The following is a 22,540-nucleotide window of genomic DNA, read 5'->3' as shown; positions in this document are numbered from 1 at the left end:
ACATAAGGTCTACATAAAGACATTGCTACTAAGCATTAAGTACCATGTGAAACAAGAGAGGGGTAGGCTTGTACAGTCAATATCTCTAAAATTGGGCAACTCACACTAAAACAATGTGGATTAAGGAATACTACAGCTAGCGAACAGAAAAATTGGTAAATTTGATTTTAGGGTGAAAAGTCCATTAATATTAGTAAAGAATGTCACTATGGTTGCAAAAGAAGTTATTGAAAGTTAATGATAAGATCCTGTTTACAAATTCTTAAAGCTGATGTGGCCTATAAACATCATCTTGTAACAATAAGTCCTATTTTCCCTTGATTAGCTTCCAAAATGTTTACTAGTTGTTTTGTTAAAAATCATATTGCCATCACAAGTTTTTTTTTTTTGAAAGGACTTTGCCATAATGTGACATACAGATGATTCACAATTCTTTATAGTGTCTTATATAATTACAAATTAACAAGCAATGATAATCAGATTTAACAGTTTCTAGGATAAACAAGATTGTAGGCCAGGATTTCTAATTAGATTAAATAGTATATATGGTTAATTATAAAGTATTGCTACATTTTTGACAGATTATGCACTTCTGTCTACCCTTCTCTGAAATTAAAGTGCCTGGGAACACAGGCAGTCAATACACAGATGTTGTCGATATGCTTTTGTCATTTGCAATTTTTTAGTTGTCTGTACTACATAGTCCAAAAATAATTAGAAATTGATTAGATTTCAGTTTATTTGTCCGGTAGTTCAACAACACATATCATCCTTTCAGAAGTGGTGAGTTTTGCAAAAATAGCATTCGAATGAAATTGCTGTTCATCAACAGAACAGGTGGGTGCAAAGAATTTGTTATTCAGCTGATAAAATAAGCTTCAGATAAATTCAGTGACAAAAAAAGAATGTTTATATCTATTAGAAATTCTAAGAGTTCAAAAGGTCTCTATTTAGTTCTTTATTTTTTCAGTTTTGTTTAACCAACATTAAAAAACTAAAGCTCTTCTGGAATAATAAATAGTTTAAAAAAAAAGAAGCAAAAATGACATGAAATAACTATATTTTTAGCCAGAGAAACTGGAGTTCAGAAAAATGCCAAGGTGCCCCCTCTCAGATCATGATGCCCCTTAGTACCATTTCATGTAGCCTGCCAATGTGACAGTTGGCGTTATAATATATATAAAGCAGCAAGGCATAATATCATATCTCTTCGATTTTAAACAGTATTCTAGCCAATATCAACAACTAAACATTCCCATCATTAACAAATACAGATGGTGTAAATAAAAACCAACTCACCATTTAAAAATTATTACAAAATACTCAACATAAACCACCATTATCTGATTAAACACTGTACATTAAAACTCCTAACACATTAAATTAAGATGTGTCTTATGTTTTGATCCATGTATCAAGCCAAATACACAGTTAAAGTAATTCGAAGTAATACACATAGACATGGAACTTGATAACATTTGACAGAACATTACAGTGTTTTTGTGCTAAAGAACACTCAGAATATCATTAACAGGCAGAGACTCCCCTTTATACTTTAGTTCACTGACCCTCCTGGAACACAACAATAAATATTTCTATATAAGATATTCTCATAAATGACTGTATACTAGAAAGCTTACAGTTTACAGTCTGTTTAACATCCAGAAGTTAGCTTTCGCACATATCACAGGTCAATTTTGAGTAATGTTCTCTGCTGCAGTGTATGCAATTTACACTAATGCCATGATGTTCTCTCTTAAATGCATGTACAAGTTCACAGCCTGATATGAGTCTGTTGGTGGAGTCAGATGGGACTCAGTCATGATGATATTGCACAGTTCATATACATCGGGGTCACATGGTTTGGTCAGTCGAAAAACACACTCAGTTTTACACATTTCAACATGTTCTTCTTCAGTGGGGCAAAGGAAGTCTCTTGTCCCGTAGAGCTCAGGTAATGTATACATTACATTAGGTCGACCACTGGGGATATTGATGTTTGCTGATGGCCTGATGGAGTGTGTATTCCAAACCTGTGCAGTGTCATCCAGCTCATCCTGTTAAAAAGAATACAGAAATTTAAGAAATGCGATCGCATGTACGTATATACATATACGCAAATCACGATGAGACAACTCACTCACTGAGAGGAAGGTTTATTAGATTTATGCAATTTATTATTTTTAAACAATCATGTGCATTTTTGTAATCATGTACTTTACCTAATGTCATCTGTACAAGTGTTTCACACACTAACTACGGTTACTGTTATGCTGTGATATCTTACATTAGTACTATTAGTCTTATTACTACCTGCTTGGCTCATCTACTCACCTCATAATAATCAATTTGTTTTATGTCACTGATCATTGTATTTTGTATTTGTAAGTTATTTTGATATCCCAATCGAAATAATTCCAAATTGTAAATAGTTAATATTATAGATAAGAAAATTTCATATGCCATGTCAACATAAACAACATAGATGTTACTGTAGTCTTGGTTGTTGAGCTCTTCCTTAAGGCGGCCGATTGCTTAAACCTAAATTATAGTATTTACACAATTTTTGATTTCATTTACTCCCTGCTCCTCTCACCCGCTTCTCCCTGTCTTGTCTCTTTCTTCCTGCAAGTCTCTCCATTCCCTAAACCTGGTACAGGGCCCTATTTCAGGAAGTGAAAAACGATACTCAGGGTTGAGTAACCCCGAACTGTCCAACTCGGAATATTCGGTTTCAGAAAGGCTGATAACAATTAGTTCAATCAACGCGGAGTTGCTTTAACCCCAAGTTAAGCACGCGCACGAGGATACATAAAGCCCTTATTAGTGGAGCACAGATTAAGCGAGTCACCATGGAGACGGAGGGAAAGAAGGCGCGGTCAATGTATTTTACAGCGCTTGAGGCCGAAATTCTGATGGCAGCATATGCCGATAACATGCAAATTTTGCAGAAAAAAAGTAACACAGCCTCAGCTGCAAAAGAAAGGGAGCATGCATGGCAAAAAATAGCCGACAGAGTCAATGCGTGAGTGTTAATTTAAACATTGATCTAGGGATTTCCACCCATTTAACACGTTATTTATTATATTTTATTTTATACATTTTATTTTGTGACGTGATGTGATCGCAGGTGCAACCCAACAGGCCCCAAATGTTCCTGGCAGCAAGTAAAAATGAAATATAAAAATATAGTCCAAACAGGTGAGGTGTAATTGTATTATGAGCCATAGTGCTTGGTCTGTTTGTCCGATGTAAATCAATTGCAGTTAGAGGCTACATTAATTGTCTTTCTGTAAGCACTTATTAAAATTATCTGAGCACATTACAAGTACATATTTGCTTACTCTGTATGCTCAAATGTGACCCGTTATGGCCACTAGAAAAAAAGTGGAGGCCCGAAAAAAAAGATGGGGGTCCTCCACCACCACCACCACACAGAGGCTGAGCAGTTGGCTTCCACATTTGTGATAATGGGAACACCACAAACGAGTACAGGACACGTTTCACTTCCTCAGTTTCCTTTATCTCTCACTCACACACGCATGCATCCAGGCACGCAACAAAACATATTTTATTAACTCACCTGGATGAGTCCCATGCAACAAAACTGAAGGAGGTTTTTGTCCAGAAACCCACCATCAAAGTACCCGTTGTCTCTGATGTCTGCAAATAAGGATAACCAGAACTCCAGACACTGGCTGCGAAGAAAACGCCACCAGTATTCAATCCTTTGATTGGCGGTACTTGCTCCCTCCAAGTAACTCTCAGGGGTGTCGTTAGGAGCCACGGGCACAAGGAAACGCTGAAAGCCTCTAACATGGCCATTTTCAGTTCCAAGATCGCCCCTCACAACTCTAGGGCAGCCCTTTAAACGCTGCACCGCTTCTATGTAATACCCCCCGATCACTTTCGGATTACTATTTGTTGTGTATGCATTAAGCCAGATTATTTTTCTCGAGAAACCGTCAATACTACCATTGATACAGATGCCATATGGCTTCAGTTTGTCGTAGGAGTCCATGTGCCAGATGAAATCCGGCCCTTTTGAAAAATAGTTCCTCCGCCTGAAACGTCTTGCTTGCCTCAGTGCGACGCCTCGGGGATCCAGCTCCTTCAAAACCAAGCGCACATCCTCTTTCCTCACGCGTAGTCCATGTTCCCTGCATTTAGCGTACATCCATCGGTATCCGTGAAGCTGCCCAGAGTACTGCAATTGGTTGTCTATAAATTCAACCAAGACGGCCAGGTCAGAGTACGCTTTGTGGCGAGTGTGTCCCCTTGCGCTAAGAACTCTCTTCAGATGTCTTTCGCTTATATGAAAACTGTATATAATGCAAAGCACAGTTTTAATGTCTTTATAGTTTAGTCCAAGCTCAAAGTAAAAATCTATGAATCGCTCAAATGGGTGTGTGTCCTCCATCGCTGTGGTTGTTTCTAAGGTTTCAGTGCTGATTTGGAGGTCTATGGTACAGACTTTTGCGAAATCTCGCAATACTTATTGCGAGCGCTCGCAATACTTTTGCGAGATCTCGCAATACTTATTGCGAGCGCTCGCAATACTTTTGCGAGATCTCGCAATACTTTTGCAAGCGCTCGCAATACTTTTGCGAGATCTCGCAAAAGTCCGTCTTAATTTTTTTTTTTCTCCCTAATTTTTTTTTCTCCCATGTCCCCTGGGGGGCTCCGTACTCTCGCACTTTTTCCCCCTTCACTCAGCATGCGAGCCTTGTGCTTTGCGCTGGGCAGGGGGGGAGGGTCGGTAGTTACACTCAGTAGCACAGGAACAGAGCAGGAGGGAGAGAGAGAGAAAGAGAGCCAGGGACAACAACGTCACATTAGAAAGGTATCCGGTTGTTCAGTCTGACGTCACTAGCCGTGTCTGGACCTAAAATCCGCTGCAGGTCCATATATCAAACGATCACTATGGCATTACTGAGAGTTGAAAAACTGTCTAAAGTCTTTCATCTTTAATAAAATGATCAGCGTTCTGCTCTACATCCAGGCATCCATGAAAACGGAATTTATGACATTTAACGGAGTTAGAAGTTAGCAGGGAGTTAGCTCGCTAGCTTCTATCTAAATACAATATAGCATGTCCTGACTGCTGGGTTTTGGAAACAAATTAAAACGTACAGCTCTGTTATCACTTCCAGCATAAATGAAGTATTGTATCCACAATACAAGGTTAGTCATTCATACACTGCTGCATGGGATGGGCTGTAGTTACATCCTAAGGTTTTAAAAACTGAGCCTTAAATAAATGATTAGCGGTAATAAAAGCTGAGGGAGGTCAACAGTGATCACTGACTGTTTTAGGCGCTTTTTGAGATTAAATAGAAGAAAATACATAACATTAAACATGTTAACAACACAACTCCGAAGCAGGTATAAATTCCGAAGCACGTAAAAATTCTGAAGCACGTACAAACTGCAAAGCATGTACAAACTCAAAAACGCATACAAATTCTGAAGCACGTACAAACTGCAAAGCACGTACAAATTCCAAAGAACATATTTTGCAGTTTGTACGTGCTTCGGAATTTATACGTGTTTTGGAGTTTGCATGTGCTTTGTCTCTAGGAGCCACTGTAGAAGATGTCCTTTTGCCATTAATTATGCCAGAATTTTAGTTTTCATTGTGAGTACTTGTGTTTTATACTAGGTGATACTGTAGAACTAAAAAGTATGTACTTATTTTTTATTTGCAGTAACTGACCATATTTACTACTAAGATATACTGTTTTATTAAGCAGCTGGATTGCCTTTATTTATTTATTTTTTACTGTAGTTTTCACAATAATTCTAACAATGTTTTGACATTTTGGTACAATTAAAAGTACGGTATGTTTTTGGTGATTAATATACAGTTGTAGATTGTAAATTCAAATGATAATAGCAGAAAAGACTGTTATGCATACAGAATTATTACGTAAGTTATAGGGTGATTAATTGTAAATAATGTTACAAATTTTTCTTGTTTTCAAAGACAATGGGCCATATTACTGTACATTATTGTACTTTAAACATTTTAGCAGTGCAAAAATTAAAGCAATTTACCATTTTTCAATTTACAGTGATTCAACATAATTATTACAATTATCTACTTTTTTGGATTTAATGGTAATTTACCGTTGCCATTTCGCAGTTATTTACTGTAATTTTTATGTACATTTCTTACAGTGCAAGATTATTATCAGGGGTGCACATAAGTGGTCCGCAGGTGCACATGCGCTGTCAAAATAAAAGACGCGCACCAGCTAAGAAGTTGCAACACGCAAGATAAGGAAGATAAGGTGAGATCTCCTCAAGATGTGGAAGATTCTCGGAAAAGTGGTTGCAGGAGGTGAGCTGGCTTCAAACAAATGATTTTCACGGCATACTCTGCACCAAATCTCTGAGCATTCATCATTTGTTTGAAGCCAGCTCACCTCCTACATCCACTTTTCCGAGAATCTTCAACATCTTGAGGAGATCTAAACAAACTCTGTCCTCCAGAAAATCTTATGTCTTATCTTATGGGTCTCCACAGTTTCCTTGAGTTCTGCATTGTCTTTTCTAAGCTTTGCGTTCTCCTGCATGACTTTATCTACCTTACTTTTGACCTCGCGCACCTCAGCACGAAGGCTCCTTATCTCCTTAAGGTGACCATCTTCCTTTATCTGAGCCTTTGTAATCAACGTCTGCATTGTACCACTCAGTCTGTTAAAATGCTCATCAATGTTTGGTACAGAGCGTAAATTATTTAACCTTTCCTGTGCCATTTTTTTTTTAAATTGACAGCACAGTGTATTAGCTTTTTGAAAGGTTCCTGGTTTCTGAAAATGCTCGAAAGTAAACTGTGTTTGCACCAAGGTAGCAATATGGCTCAAGGAGGCCATAGACAGAGTTAAATAGGCAATCACTGTTAAGCATTGAAAAGCCCCAGTAAGCTGCAGGTATAATAAGGCCTACTGCGGCAACACCTAAACCTATTTTAAGTAGGCGTTTAGCACCATGAACCACTAGTCGGCACCACATCAGGAGATGGTTCCAAGGCAGGAAAAAAAAAGCTCCTCGGATTCAGGAGGAAGATTCTCCAGCTGCAGAGGTTCACCAGTGATGTTGTGAACAGCAGCTAATATTTCTTCTTCCTCCTGCCTTCTCAGCTGATCCTTAAGATTATTAATTATTTCTCTTTTCATTTTAAGATGTTCATAAAGTTCATCTATGAGATCTTCGTTATGAACAATCTTGAAATTTTGCTTTTTGACTTTTTCTTCCAGCCAAAATATTTGCAGTGTTGTGTTCGCTGTTTTTAATTTGTTTAGCTCATCTCTTGACTGATGGAAATTATCTTTATAATAATTCTTTTTGAGCTTTAGGGTGCTCAACTCCAACTGGAGTTGTTGAATTTTCATTTGAAGCTCCATAGGGTCAGGTATTTGTCTCTCCATCAACCCATACAGTCTTTGTGATTCCTCTCGAATCTCTCCGTCAGACTGTAAATTATTAAATGCTTCGTTTGACATTTCTTTAAACTCTTAATGCAAAGTGTCGACAAGAAAAAATGTTTGCTTAATTGTTTAAGTTTAAAAATAGTCCCTTTCTGAAAGTCTGGTTTGCTAAACACAACTCGCTGTTTCTGAAAATGTTCCAAGTAAAACTGTGTTTGCAAAGGTGAAGAGGGGCTATTTATAGACTTTCGTGGCAGCGAATTTGACGTCAGCGCTCTTTGAGCCTTTGATCCTTTGTTTGGTCACAGGATCACATGACAGCTGTGCGTAATTCTGCGCATGCTCAGAGAATACCCATTGTGATGCACGGTTTTGTTTTGAATTTTTTAAAATACCCTGAAAACAGTCCAAACAGTGTTGCCAACTTAGCGATTTTGTCGCTATATTTAGGGAGTTTTCAAACCCCCCCCTTAGCGTCGTTTTTTTTTTTTTTCTAAAAAGCGACTAGCGACAAATCTGGCGGCTTTTTCTGGTGTTATTGGAGGCTTATTTATGACGACTTTTGACGTGAAAGCGTTGTTACTCTCAACAAGCAGCGGGTGCTGCCGTGGGCACATCGCTCGTGCCAAAGCGCTCACAGGCGGAGGATAGTCCTCCTCCAGCCGCTATCAGGGCAGGAGATGTTCACGTGCGTCCAAACTGCAAATGAATCGCGCACGAGCAAAGCCGCCGCTCCCGCACTGACTGTAACGCAGTCAATTCTTCTTTTACTGTTATGCTGTTTTGTGGATCACAAGGTTTAAAACTACTTGTAAACACACACACAGTAACTCCACCCTAACCTGCAGCTGCAGCGCAAATAACAACGAAAATTGTTTGTAAACGTGTCCTGGAGTTTACAGGTGCAGACAGTGCAACAGCTTCCAGGTCATTTATTCTGCCAATATGGCAAGAAGGTCATAACTGCTTCAAGCACTGTCTATATCAGGGGTAGGCAACGCCAGGCCTCGAGGGCCTGGAGAGATAAGGCTTTAAAGGATCTTCATTAAAAGCAAGCCTTGTGTGGAAGATCTCCTCTATTTTGTTCGCTAGCTGTCTAGCTTCACATGTGTCGTGAGGGCAGCATAGTGAGGCTGTGTAACCCAGTGTTAATTTGGTTATCTGATATTGTGTGATATTCAGTATATATGTATATACCTATATTGGGTGTTATAAAATGTTCTTCAATGATTTTGAGTTTTTTTTATTGCTATTGGTTTGCGGCTGCTTTACGACAGTCGACTGTAGTGATGGGATTTCCGGCTCTTTTTAGAGATCCGGCTCTTTCGGTTCGGCTCACTAAAAAGAGCTCTTTCGGCTCCGAACCGGCTCTTCAGGTTGTTTTGTTGCTTTAATTAATTTATTATTAACAATAATATAAAATTATGCACAAAAGGAATTACTAACGTAAAAACAAGTGGTTTTATTTATATATGTTTATATATAAATATATGCGGTGGCCCCTAGAGACAAAACACGTACAAACTCCAAAACACATTTCTAGCATTAACTGAACTTCCAAAGCAGAGCTACTAGATCACTTAAATTACACAATTGAAAGCAAGTGTGTATTGTTTGTGTATTTATACACAGGCACTCATATATATATTCAAATAATTTAAAAAAAAGTTCATTTACCTGTTATTACCACACACCAAATCCGGTCGTTGGTACTTGCTGGCTTGTGTAGCCACAAGATAACAAAGGCTCAACACTGCGCCCAGCATCCTGGAGCACTTCTGTTGTCTTTTGTACGTGTTTTGAGTTTTTATGTGCTTCTGAGTTTTTATATGCTTCTGAGTTTTTACGTGCTTCGGAGTTTGTACGTGTTTTTACGTGTTTTGGAGTTTTTACGTGTTTTGGAGTTTGTACGTGTTTTGGAGTTTGTACATGCTTCAGAGTTCGTACGTGATTTGAAGTTTGTATGTGCTTTGTCTCTAGGGGCCACCGTAAATATACTTTTATTTATTCACTCCACATAAAATGTAATAAATAAATCATATAATACAAAAATCAACTATTCACATTTCAAGTTTTAACTATTTAAATTTTCAGCTTTTTCCTTTCACAAATTTAAAGTGAAAAGAACACAAAACACTGCAAACCACAACACAATTAAATATAAATTATAATATGAAAACTAAAAGAACATGCATATTCTCTGTCATATGGACCTGCATGAATAAACTTTCTCAATCCTTTATCATCTGCAACCGAAAATAGTTGTGGATGATTACTATACCTTTCTAATGTTGTTGTCCCTGCCTCTCTTTCTCTCTCTCTGGCTCTGTTCCTGTGCTACTGAGTGTAACTACCGCCCCTCCCCCCTCTGCCCAGCGTAAAGCACAAGGCTCGCGTGCAGAGTGAAACGGAAAAAAAGTGCGAGAGAGAGGCTGAGAGAAAGAAAAAAAAAAAAAACCCCACGTGACGGCTCGCGATAAGGAGCCGGCTCGCGTCGTTCACGTCAAAGAGTCGGCTCTAAGAGCCATTTCGTTCGCGAACGACCCATCACTACTGTATACAAAAGCCAGCCGGCCCTCATAGATCCAGTTAAAATTTTTATTTTATCTTAAAATATCAGAAAAGCTGGAGCTGCTTTTATTTGAACTCATTTATCCAGGGCCGTTGCTAGCCATTTGGGTGCCCTAAGCACAAATGCTTTATGGTGCCCCCCCCCACCACTGAAAAAAAAAAAAAAACATTAATACTTTTGAATTTCTCAGTGGAATTTGTTTAATTAAATAACAACAAACATGACAGTTAAACAAATAAATAAGGTTAAAGGAGGTTAAAAATACTGTTACAAATAAATACTGAAACAAAAATTGAACATTGGAACAAGAACAAAGAGCCTGGCAATAATGTGTAATTTTTTTTATAAAAAAAATAATATATATAATATAATAGTATTATTATTAATATATTTACAAATAGTTTCACAATAGAATTTAAATAAGAAACTTAAATAAGAAAAATAAGAATTTGAACACAAAAGCCACATTCCTTAAGTAACTATGTTAAACATTTTTACAATTCGTTGTCAGAGTATGCCCTAGACTCTAGGGCATACTCTGACAACCAGAAAATGCAGGCGTGGTGTGCCTCTCTAGGGCCTAGAGAGGCACACGCCTGCATTTTCTGGTTGCAAAATCAGCTATAAGGTCATCATATGATAGCTTCTGAGCCACGTTACCATTGATGCTGATAACAGCCAGACCACTTAAACGTTCCTGCCCCATTGATGAACGCAGGTACGTTTTAATGAGTTTGAGCTTTGAAAAGCTTCGCTCAGCAGAGGCAACTGTGACAGGCAGGGTCAGTGCAATACGCAGAGCAATCCACAGATTGGGATATACCTCTTGAAGCTGATTGTCATGTAAAAATGACAGCATTTCCAAAGCAGACGTCTGTGGTGGCAGCTGAGGAAGGTTGATGATTTCCTGCATCATCTCAGGTCCATCAATGTCAGCTACTCCCTTATCTGTCAGTGTCTTCTGTACTTCAGTGCAGTGTTTTTTTAAATCCTCCTTGGACATCCCATTCACTTTGCTGAAATCAAGCAGCACTCCATATTTCTCCTTCACTTGATTCATGGTCTCAAACCTCTCCTGTAGGGAGATTAAAGCAGAGTCCACAACACAATTGAAAAATGTGACCTCAAGCTTTTTAAGGGCATCATGGAGGGGCTCATCAACAGCTTCATATGCAAACTGCCTTTTTGTGCTCCTGAGCCTTTTCTCCTTCAACTGTGGTTCTATGTTCAGGGCCTCACAGAGTTCTTTGGCAGCTGACACAGCCTCATCAAACCCAGACTGTCTGTATTTAGAGAGGTTACTTTTGGCAGTGTCAATGAGCCTGACAGCAACATCGAGCTGCATGGAGCTGGACTGTAGTAACTTGTTCACCTGGTTTGTGATTGTAAGAAGTTCACACCACACGATGGAGCAAATCAAAAATCGAAATGAGGCTACTTCCTCAGCAAGCACTTGAGCCTCCACCTTTGCGACTGCATCACTTACAGCTTCTCTGGCCTCCAGGAGAGCATCCCTCACTTCTTTTGTCTGACTCCGGACAGCAGTTACACTTTGAAGCCTGCTTTCCCATCTAACGTCACTCCAAGATTTAAGTGTCAATTTCACATGTTTTGTTAAAATGGCCCATCGCTGGGTGGCACTGGAAAAGAAATTGAACAACTTCTGCAAATACCCAAAGTAGCCAGTTGCATCTGGAGAGGACTTGGCAGCATCAGCTATGACCAGATTCATCGTGTGAGCTCCACAAGGCACAAACAATGCTCTCGGGTTTAATTGTAGCAGTCTGGCCTGAACACCTTGCTTCTTCCCCTTCATGTTGGCCCCATTGTCATAGGCCTGTCCTCGACAGTTTTCAAATGGAATGCCAAGCTCCTTCAACTTGTCAAGGACAACATTGGACAGGTTAAGGCCAGTTGTTTGCTCCACATTTATATAGCCAAGAAAGTATTCTTTAATATCTGGTTGTGCTTGGAAACAAACAATGCGTACTATGACTGACATTTGTTCAGTGTGACTCACATCTGGAGTACAGTCAAGAATGATGGAGAAGTATTTTGCCAACTGGATTTGCTTCACAATGGCGCGGAATGTTTCTGAAGAGATAATCTGAATTAGTTCGTTCTGTGTCTCAGGGCTGAGGTAATGTGTGTGGGAACCTTCATCTTTTATGTTGGCCAAGTGATTTGCCATTACAAGGTCATATGTTGCCATAAGCTCTACTTCCTTCAAGAAGTTGCCATTGTCCGGCTCATAAAGACAGTCAGAAGAGCCCCTAAAAGACAAATTTCTGGAAGCCAGTGAGAGAGTTATTGAGAGTAATCGTTTGAGAATCTCTCGCCACTTTTTCCTTTCTGCCTCTAGTAAGGTCAACTCCTGTTGATCTATTGCCATGCTTTTCTTTAGCCGTGTGTCCAGTTCTCTCCACTTAAGCATGCACTGTATGTGGTCTTGGCTACACTCATGACCCCTCAAACGGATGTTGATGTTCGACCAGTCACTGAAGCCCTCTGTACTCAGCTTTATATCCTTCACACTGAAAAGCTTACATGCAAAGCAGAACACAGCATTGTTCTGCGGTGAGTACACTAACCAGCTCCGGTGAACCTTTTCTCCATTGGGAAGAATTTTGAACTTAAGGCTAGTGTGAAATGCTCTTCCATCAGGCCCCTTTGGAAAATTAAAATCAGAGCTGACATTAAAAGGACCTCTCCGCACAATTTCAACACGATCAGCATCTACAATGTGAGCTGGCCAAAGAGCAGGATCGGTTGAAGGGGGCACACATGTCTCCACAGTGTCACTTTCTGATAGTCTCTCAGTGACAGGACTCTCAGTGGTACTTGTGTATGGAACTGTACCTGAACTGGTGGTTGATGGTTCTTGTTCTTCTTGGCTAGGGATTGTTGCAGGGTCTACAATGGCTGGTGGTTGATGTCCAGGGATGGCACTACTACTGGATGGTTCATCCTGTCCTTGAGATCCTCCTTGAACATATTTAAGCATTGACCCTGCATACAAGAGAAAATATTCAGGGATTTTACAGAAATACAATTTTGAATCTACAGTAGGCCTACGAAAGATTGCATTATAAGACTAATAAATTAAGTAAGTCACTGGTACATTTAAAAATTACTAACTATATTTTACATGTATAGATTTTCATAATGGCAAATGGCAATATAAACATGCTGTACATAATTTGATATAAATGCGCAAGTAGGAAATCTATATTACTGGAAGATATAGGTTTCATATTACAGTTTCACCAACAGATGTCGCCCTTGATCTATGAACCTAAAGAAAGACGAGAACTATTTATGTGTTCAGACGTCAATGGCATAAATAAGATATGCGTCTTTATAGATATCCTGAAATGCAGCAACATACAAAGTAATCTTGTCTAATCTGATAATAATACTTGACTGCATCACTGACCTATCCCAAAGTTAAGGTTAATCAGTAGCATGCATGACGTTAGCCAGCTAGCAACCTGAGGAGGGAAATGCTAGTCTCACGAATCACGATAACGTTAGCAATCGTGAGTCACGATTGCTAACGTTATCTGAAAACCGTCAATTGAGTGACCATGATGAGTTGCTTTTAGTAGTCCATTCTATATTCATATCCACAACGTAAACAAACTACCCAACATCAATCATTTGCAACATTTGTTAACACAGTATGAACACTGCTAACAGGAGCTATCACAGAGTTGACGGACATGAGCGTGCAAGCAAGGGCTACAATAATGAACTTTTTTTATTATTATTATTTAAACATTGCCTTACCGGCAAGCGACGCCTGAGTTTCATCACGCTTCCTCTTCTTCTTTCTTTTCTCCGCTCCCGACTCCTGTTGCCGTTTTGAGGCCATGTTCAAACAGGTGTTTACCAATTATAGAACAGACCACTGGGAGTGGGGGGGCACCAGGAGGAGACTGGAGACAGGGCACAAAGCAGATTCACCCCTTTTCTCGGGAAAATTGTTTTATGTTGCTTTTGTATTGTTTAACCATATTAATGCATATGATATTTATAGTATTAATATGGTTTACTTTTTTTTTTTACGACCCTGATTTTTTTGGTGCCCTACCGGCCATTTGGTGCCCTACGCAGTGTGCGTTATGTGCGTTTGCGGAGCTACGGCACTGCATTTATCACAAAAGAGAAAACACATTAATAGAGGAAAGGGGAGGACGAGTCACAGATATCCTCGGTCCTGCTATGTTTTCTGAAGCGTCTCATTCTGTGGCTTGGAGCCACTGCTGGATGAAACACGAGTCGACTTTTCAGGAATGGAAGAGAACCTGCTTTAATTTTGCAGCTGTAACTTGGAGTGTTTTACAACAATTTGCAAGCAGCTCCACAGCGACAGTCGGGCTCCCTGGCTGCATAAAAGTCACTTTTTTTATTGGGCTTTTTTAGGTTGTAATTTGTACTCACACTGCTGCTTGGCTAAAGTAGCAGCTAACAGAAAAGACACACACACATTTTGTTGCTGTTTCTCCCTCTCATGTTAACTTTGGGCAGAAAAAACAGGCTATGTGGTCAATCAAATTTAACTTTCAGTTGATCTCCAGTGATTAACAAGGCAAAAAAACTTTAGATAAAATTATCATAATGCAACATTTTGTTTTATTATGCTGTTAGTGGTTTATCTTTCAGTGCACCGTTTCCTAGCTGCACTTCCTAATGGGCTGTAGAAGTGACCGGACCAAGCACTGTTCCTGCCGCTTCCCCAGGCACTCTTGGTCAGTTCCCCTGTAGCACTGCCCTTTATTGTGGTTACATGAATATGCATAGTTTCATTAACATTTGGCATCTTAAACAAGCATATGTGTGAACCAATTTTGGAGAAAAGAGCCAGCAGCTAGTTTTCCTTCAACAACTCGAGGTGCTAACATCCTCTCTAGGTTATCCAAGCTGTATTTGTGCCTATTGTAGTCCAGGATTGCTTCTTGCTTCCTCTATTGCCCATCACTGACTGCTGGTTCCCTGTGTGTTGTGCTCAAATGAAGCACAATCTTCCGTTGCTTTGGCATGTGGGAAATTGCCATAGTAGTGCACCTGAACCTGAGGAGCTTGATTCTCCTGTCTCAGAACCACTAGTATTCATCATCAGCGGTGATGCAGTCAGCCTCTCTGACCAGATCATATAGACCAGGGGTAGGCAACTCCAGGCCTCGAGTGCTGGTGTCCTGCAAGTTTTAGATGTGTCCTTGAACCAACACAGCTGATTCAAATGGCTAAATTACCTCCTCAACATGTCTTGAAGTTCTCCAGGGGGCTGGTAATGAACTAATCATTTGATTCAGGTGTGTTGACCCAGGGTGAGATCTAAAACCTGCAGGACACCGGCCCTCGAGGCCTGGCGTTGCCTACCCCTGATATAGACAGTGCTTGAAGCAGTTATGACCTTCTTGCCATATTGGCAGAATAAATGACCTGGAAGCTGTTGCACTGTCTGCACCTGTAAACTCCAGGACACGTTTACAAACAATTTTCGTTGTTATTTGCGCTGCAGCTGCAGGTTAGGGTGGAGTTACTGTGTGTGTGTTTACAAGTAGTTTTAAACCTTGTGATCCACAAAACAGCATAACAGTAAAAGAAGAATTGACTGCGTTACAGTCAGTGCGGGAGCGGCGGCTTTGCTCGTGCGCGATTCATTTGCAGTTTGGACGCACGTGAACATCTCCTGCCCTGATAGCGGCTGGAGGAGGACTATCCTCCGCCTGTGAGCGCTTTGGCACGAGCGATGTGCCCACGGCAGCACCCGCTGCTTGTTGAGAGTAACAACGCTTTCACGTCAAAAGTCGTCATAAATAAGCCTCCAATAACACCAGAAAAAGCCGCCAGATTTGTCGCTAGTCGCTTTTTAGAAAAAAAAAAAAAACGACGCTAAGGGGGGGGTTTGAAAACTCCCTAAATATAGCGACAAAATCGCTAAGTTGGCAACACTGTTTGGACTGTTTTCAGGGTATTTTAAAAAATTCAAAACAAAACCGTGCATCACAATGGGTATTCTCTGAGCATGCGCAGAATTACGCACAGCTGTCATGTGATCCTGTGACCAAACAAAGGATCAAAGGCTCAAAGAGCGCTGACGTCAAATTCGCTGCCACGAAAGTCTATAAATAGCCCCTCTTCACCTTTGCAAACACAGTTTTACTTGGAACATTTTCAGAAACAGCGAGTTGTGTTTAGCAAACCAGACTTTCAGAAAGGGACTATTTTTAAACTTAAACAATTAAGCAAACATTTTTTCTTGTCGACACTTTGCATTAAGAGTTTAAAGAAATGTCAAACGAAGCATTTAATAATTTACAGTCTGACGGAGAGATTCGAGAGGAATCACAAAGACTGTATGGGTTGATGGAGAGACAAATACCTGACCCTATGGAGCTTCAAATGAAAATTCAACAACTCCAGTTGGAGTTGAGCACCCTAAAGCTCAAAAAGAATTATTATAAAGATAATTTCCATCAGTCAAGAGATGAGCTAAACAAATTAAAAACAGCGAACACAACACTGCAAATATTTTGGCTGGAAGAAAAAGTCAAAAAGCAAAATTTCAAGATTGTTCATAACGAAGATCTCATAGATGAACTTTATGAACATCTTAAAATGAAAAGAGAAATAATTAATAATCTTAAGGATCAGCTGAGAAGGCAGGAGGAAGAAGAAATATTAGCTGCTGTTCACAACATCACTGGTGAACCTCTGCAGCTGGAGAATCTTCCTCCTGAATCCGAGGAGCTTTTTTTTTCCTGCCTTGGAACCATCTCCTGATGTGGTGCCGACTAGTGGTTCATGGTGCTAAACGCCTACTTAAAATAGGTTTAGGTGTTGCCGCAGTAGGCCTTATTATACCTGCAGCTTACTGGGGCTTTTCAATGCTTAACAGTGATTGCCTATTTAACTCTGTCTATGGCCTCCTTGAGCCATATTGCTACCTTGGTGCAAACACAGTTTACTTTCGAGCATTTTCAGAAACCAGGAACCTTTCAAAAAGCTAATACACTGTGCTGTCAATTTAAAAAAAAAATGGCACAGGAAAGGTTAAATAATTTACGCTCTGTACCAAACATTGATGAGCATTTTAACAGACTGAGTGGTACAATGCAGACGTTGATTACAAAGGCTCAGATAAAGGAAGATGGTCACCTTAAGGAGATAAGGAGCCTTCGTGCTGAGGTGCGCGAGGTCAAAAGTAAGGTAGATAAAGTCATGCAGGAGAACGCAAAGCTTAGAAAAGACAATGCAGAACTCAAGGAAACTGTGGAGACCCATAAGATAAGACATAAGATTTTCTGGAGGACAGAGTTTGTTTAGATCTCCTCAAGATGTTGAAGATTCTCGGAAAAGTGGATGTAGGAGGTGAGCTGGCTTCAAACAAATGATGAATGCTCAGAGATTTGGTGCAGAGTATGCCGTGAAAATCATTTGTTTGAAGCCAGCTCACCTCCTGCAACCACTTTTCCGAGAATCTTCCACATCTTGAGGAGATCTCACCTTATCTTCCTTATCTTGCGTGTTGCAACTTCTTAGCTGGTGCGCGTCTTTTATTTTGACAGCGCATGTGCACCTGCGGACCACTTATGTGCACCCCTGATAATAATCTTGCACTGTAAGAAATGTACATAAAAATTACAGTAAATAACTGCGAAATGGCAACGGTAAATTACCATTAAATCCAAAAAAGTAGATAATTGTAATAATTATGTTGAATCACTGTAAATTGAAAAATGGTAAATTGCTTTAATTTTTGCACTGCTAAAATGTTTAAAGTACAATAATGTACAGTAATATGGCCCATTGTCTTTGAAAACAAGAAAAATTTGTAACATTATTTACAATTAATCACCCTATAACTTACGTAATAATTCTGTATGCATAACAGTCTTTTCTGCTATTATCATTTGAATTTACAATCTACAACTGTATATTAATCACCAAAAACATACCGTACTTTTAATTGTACCAAAATGTCAAAACATTGTTAGAATTATTGTGAAAACTACAGTAAAAAATAAATAAATAAAGGCAATCCAGCTGCTTAATAAAACAGTATATCTTAGTAGTAAATATGGTCAGTTACTGCAAATAAAAAATAAGTACATACTTTTTAGTTCTACAGTATCACCTAGTATAAAACACAAGTACTCACAATGAAAACTAAAATTCTGGCATAATTAATGGCAAAAGGACATCTTCTACAGTGGCTCCTAGAGACAAAGCACATGCAAACTCCAAAACACGTATAAATTCCGAAGCACGTACAAACTGCAAAATATGTTCTTTGGAATTTGTACGTGCTTTGCAGTTTGTACGTGCTTCAGAATTTGTATGCGTTTTTGAGTTTGTACATGCTTTGCAGTTTGTACGTGCTTCAGAATTTTTACGTGCTTCGGAATTTATACCTGCTTCGGAGTTGTGTTGTTAACATGTTTAATGTTATGTATTTTCTTCTATTTAATCTCAAAAAGCGCCTAAAACAGTCAGTGATCACTGTTGACCTCCCTCAGCTTTTATTACCGCTAATCATTTATTTAAGGCTCAGTTTTTAAAACCTTAGGATGTAACTACAGCCCATCCCATGCAGCAGTGTATGAATGACTAACCTTGTATTGTGGATACAATACTTCATTTATGCTGGAAGTGATAACAGAGCTGTACGTTTTAATTTGTTTCCAAAACCCAGCAGTCAGGACATGCTATATTGTATTTAGATAGAAGCTAGCGAGCTAACTCCCTGCTAACTTCTAACTCCGTTAAATGTCATAAATTCCGTTTTCATGGATGCCTGGATGTAGAGCAGAACGCTGATCATTTTATTAAAGATGAAAGACTTTAGACAGTTTTTCAACTCTCAGTAATGCCATAGTGATCGTTTGATATATGGACCTGCAGCGGATTTTAGGTCCAGACACGGCTAGTGACGTCAGACTGAACAACCGGATACCTTTCTAATGTGACGTTGTTGTCCCTGGCTCTCTTTCTCTCTCTCTCCCTCCTGCTCTGTTCCTGTGCTACTGAGTGTAACTACCGACCCTCCCCCCCTGCCCAGCGCAAAGCACAAGGCTCGCATGCTGAGTGAAGGGGGGAAAAGTGCGAGAGAGAGGGTGAGAGAAAGAAAAAAAAAAGCTCCGTTGTTCATGTCAAAGATCCGGCTGTAAGAGCCATTTCGTTCGCGACCAACACTAATACTTTGGAGTGTGTACGTGTTTTTGAGTTTGGACGTATTTTTGAGTTTGTACGTGCTTCTCCAAACTCCAAAACGCACGCACAAACTCCAAAGCACGTACAAACTTGAAAACACATTTAAACTCCAAAAAGTAGTGATGTGCGGATCGATACTGAAATATTGATTCCTCCGATACCAGTCATTTATGTTCTAGAATCGATACTCATATTAAAATATCGATATTTTAGTAATTTAGGGTAAATTTGTAGGTTATCATTAACAGGAACAGAGTGCAAATAAACTATATCATTTGGATTGTCTACATTGGAAGGAACTACTTAGTCTTCCACCTGTCATAGTCATGTGTGACGTACGTTTGTATAAATGTGTCCAGCCCCTTGTTGTGCACACTCACAACAATGGCTGAGCATAAATGGAGTCATGTGCAGTAGTGATGTGCGATACCACTGATTTCCTTTCCGATCCGATACCAAGTAATATTCAGGGTGGTATCGACGATACTGATCCGATACCGATACTTTGTACAAAACGGATTTTATTTATTGTATCTCAAATTATAGCGTCATAATGATTACAGGACATCAGAATACCTTCTTCTTATCACTTAATAATGCAGAGTTCATCATATAGAAATAAAAAAACTAAAGTTGTGTGCTATTTGAACACCTTGCCTGCCTGGAGGACTAAAGGACTCCGTGAGAGACTCTCACCCTAGCAGCACCTGTCCCTCTCCTCCTCTTCAGTTCGCCTCAACATACGCTCGTCATATTTTGTGATATGATTTACTCTGAGGTGTTTGACAAGGTTAGTGATGTTGCCACAACCCTACATGCCAACCCTGCCGATTTTTCCGGGAGAATCCCACCTTTCTCCAGATTTTCTACCCGGACAACAAAGTTGAAAAACCATATCGCAGAATTCATAGCGCGGCCCAGCCAATTCCAGTTTCCAACAATGACGGCAGCGACTTAGTTTTAATATCACTCTTATTTCTCTTTCTGGGTCGCAAAAAAACTTTTAACATATTTTCAGGTGAGAATGTAGCTGTGTAAACTTCAAATATCTGAGCCGACCGACACATCGTCTTCAAACCCCCGCGGTCTTTCACCACTCGGGTTAAACATGATGTACAAGTCACTTTGATAACTTAAAAATGTTATTGTTTGGCTTTTTCAGTGTTTTATTTGTTCGTGACTAAATCGGTTTGGCTGAGATTAAAGTTATTAGATTAGATTAAATTAAATTAAACTTTATTATTCCCTCGGGAGGGTTCCTCCGGGGTTTTCACACAGCTGAATAAACGTCAAACAGAAAACTGATTAAACAGAAGAGTTTACGTCAGTGTCCGGTTATATTTTAGACAGCAAGGAGCAGACGGCAGAGTTTCACTCCACCGAGGGAGCTCGTGACGTACTACCCAGCTTTCTTTAGACCGCGAAGGCCGGTCCTCAGGTGGAAGCAGCCTCTGAATTTGGACACCCCCGCTGTTTCCGGGCCGGCCAATAATAACGGTGACATTTAACGTATTTTATCCGATAAATAAACCCTGTAAAATATATTTATCCGCCCAAACAGCCCTTTTGAATGTCTCCCTAATTCTGAGGTCTCAAGGTTGGCAAGTATGGCCACAACACCTCACTTTTTTTGCCACATTTATTGCAAACCACGGCTCAGCTGTTTGTGGAGGTAAAATACATCCGCACAATTACGCTCAGCCATTGTTGTGAGTGCGGACGCCAAGGGGCTGCGAGACATTTATACAGCCGTATTTCGCACATGACTATGAAAACGGAAGAGGAAGTAGTTCCTTTGAATGTAGGCAATCCGAATGTTATAGTTTCTTTCCATTGTGTTCCTGTTAATGATAAACTACAAATTTACTCTAAATTACTAAAATATCGATATTTTAATGTGAGAATCGATTCTAGAACATAAATGATTGGTATCGGAGGAATCGATATTTCAGGATCGATCCGCACATCACTAATGTGCAGACATATTTTACTTCCACAAACGGTTGAGACGTAGTTTGCAATACATGTGGCAAGAAAGGGAGGTGTTGTGGCAACACTACTAACCTCATCAAGCACTTCAGAGTAAATCATATCACAGAACATGACGAGCTTATGTTGAGGTGAACTGAAGAGGAGGAGTGGACAGGGACAGGTGCTGCAAGGGCGAGACAGACATCTCTCACGGAGTCCTTTAGTGCTGCAGGCAGGCAATGTGTTCAAATAGCGCACAACTTCAGGTTTTTTTTTATTTCTATATGATAACTGTGCATTATTAAGCGATAAGAACAAGTAATCCGATGTCCTGTAATCATTATGACCCTATAATTTGAGATACAATTACTGAAATACGTTTTTGTACAAAGTATCGGTATCGGATCAGTATTGTCGATACCACCCTGAATTTTACTTGGGATCGGAAAGGAAATCAGTGGTATCGCACATCACTACCAAAAAGCACGTACAAACTCCAAAACGCATGTATAAATTCTAAAATACCTACAAACTCCAAAGCACGTACAGACTCTAAAACACGTACAAATTCCAAACCACGTACAGACTGTTTTCAGGGTATTTAAAAAAATTCAAAACAAAACAAAACCGTGCGTCACAATGGGTATTCTCTGAGTATGCGCAGAATTACGCACAGCTGACATGTGATCCTGTGACCAAACAAAGGATCAAAGGCTCAAAGAGCGCTGACGTCAAATTCGCTGCCACGAAAGTCTATAAATAGCCCCTCTTCACCTTTGCAAACACAGTTTTACTTGGAACATTTTCAGAAACAGCGAGTTGTGTTTAGCAAACCAGAAACCTTTCAGAAAGGGACTGTTTTTAAACTTAAACAATTAAGCAAACATTTTTTCTTGTCGACACTTTGCATTAAGAGTTTAAAGAAATGTCAAACGAAGCATTTAATAATTTACAGTCTGACGGAGAGATTCGAGAGGAATCACAAAGACTGTATGGGTTGATGGAGACAGAAATACCTGACCCTATGGAGCTTCAAATGAAAATTCAACAACTCCAGTTGGAGTTGAGCACCCTGAACAGCACAACAGAAAGTCTTACACTGCAAATATTTTGGCTGGAAGAAAAAGTAAAAAAGCAAAATTTCAAGATTGTTCATAACGAAGATCTCATAGATGAACTTTATGAACATCTTAAAATGAAAAGAGAAATAATTAATAATCTTAAGGATGAGCTGAGAAGGGAGGAGGAAGAAAAAATATTAGCTGCTGTTCACAACATCACTGGTGAACCTCTGCAGCTGGAGAATCTTCCTCCTGAACCCGAGGAGCTTTATTTTCCTGCCTTG

General features: G+C 39.6%; 1 long non-coding RNA gene across 1 annotated transcript; it reads right to left on the bottom strand.

Moving 5' to 3' along the window:
* Positions 1-10,678: 10,678 nt before the first annotated feature.
* Positions 10,679-13,870, bottom strand: LOC145430189 (uncharacterized). Its single transcript, XR_013910643.1, has 3 exons — positions 13,795-13,870; positions 12,865-13,014; positions 10,679-11,080 (listed from the first exon to the last, which is right to left on the bottom strand). It is a non-coding gene; the product is annotated as an uncharacterized LOC145430189 (long non-coding RNA).
* Between the last annotated feature and the right edge of the window lie 8,670 nt (positions 13,871-22,540).

This window comes from Astatotilapia calliptera, chromosome 7, assembly GCF_964374335.1.
Source record: "Astatotilapia calliptera chromosome 7, fAstCal68.1, whole genome shotgun sequence".
NCBI lineage: Eukaryota > Metazoa > Chordata > Actinopteri > Cichliformes > Cichlidae > Astatotilapia > Astatotilapia calliptera.
The sequence above is the reverse complement of the archived record's forward strand: the minus strand, read 5'-3'. Positions and strand labels throughout refer to the sequence as shown.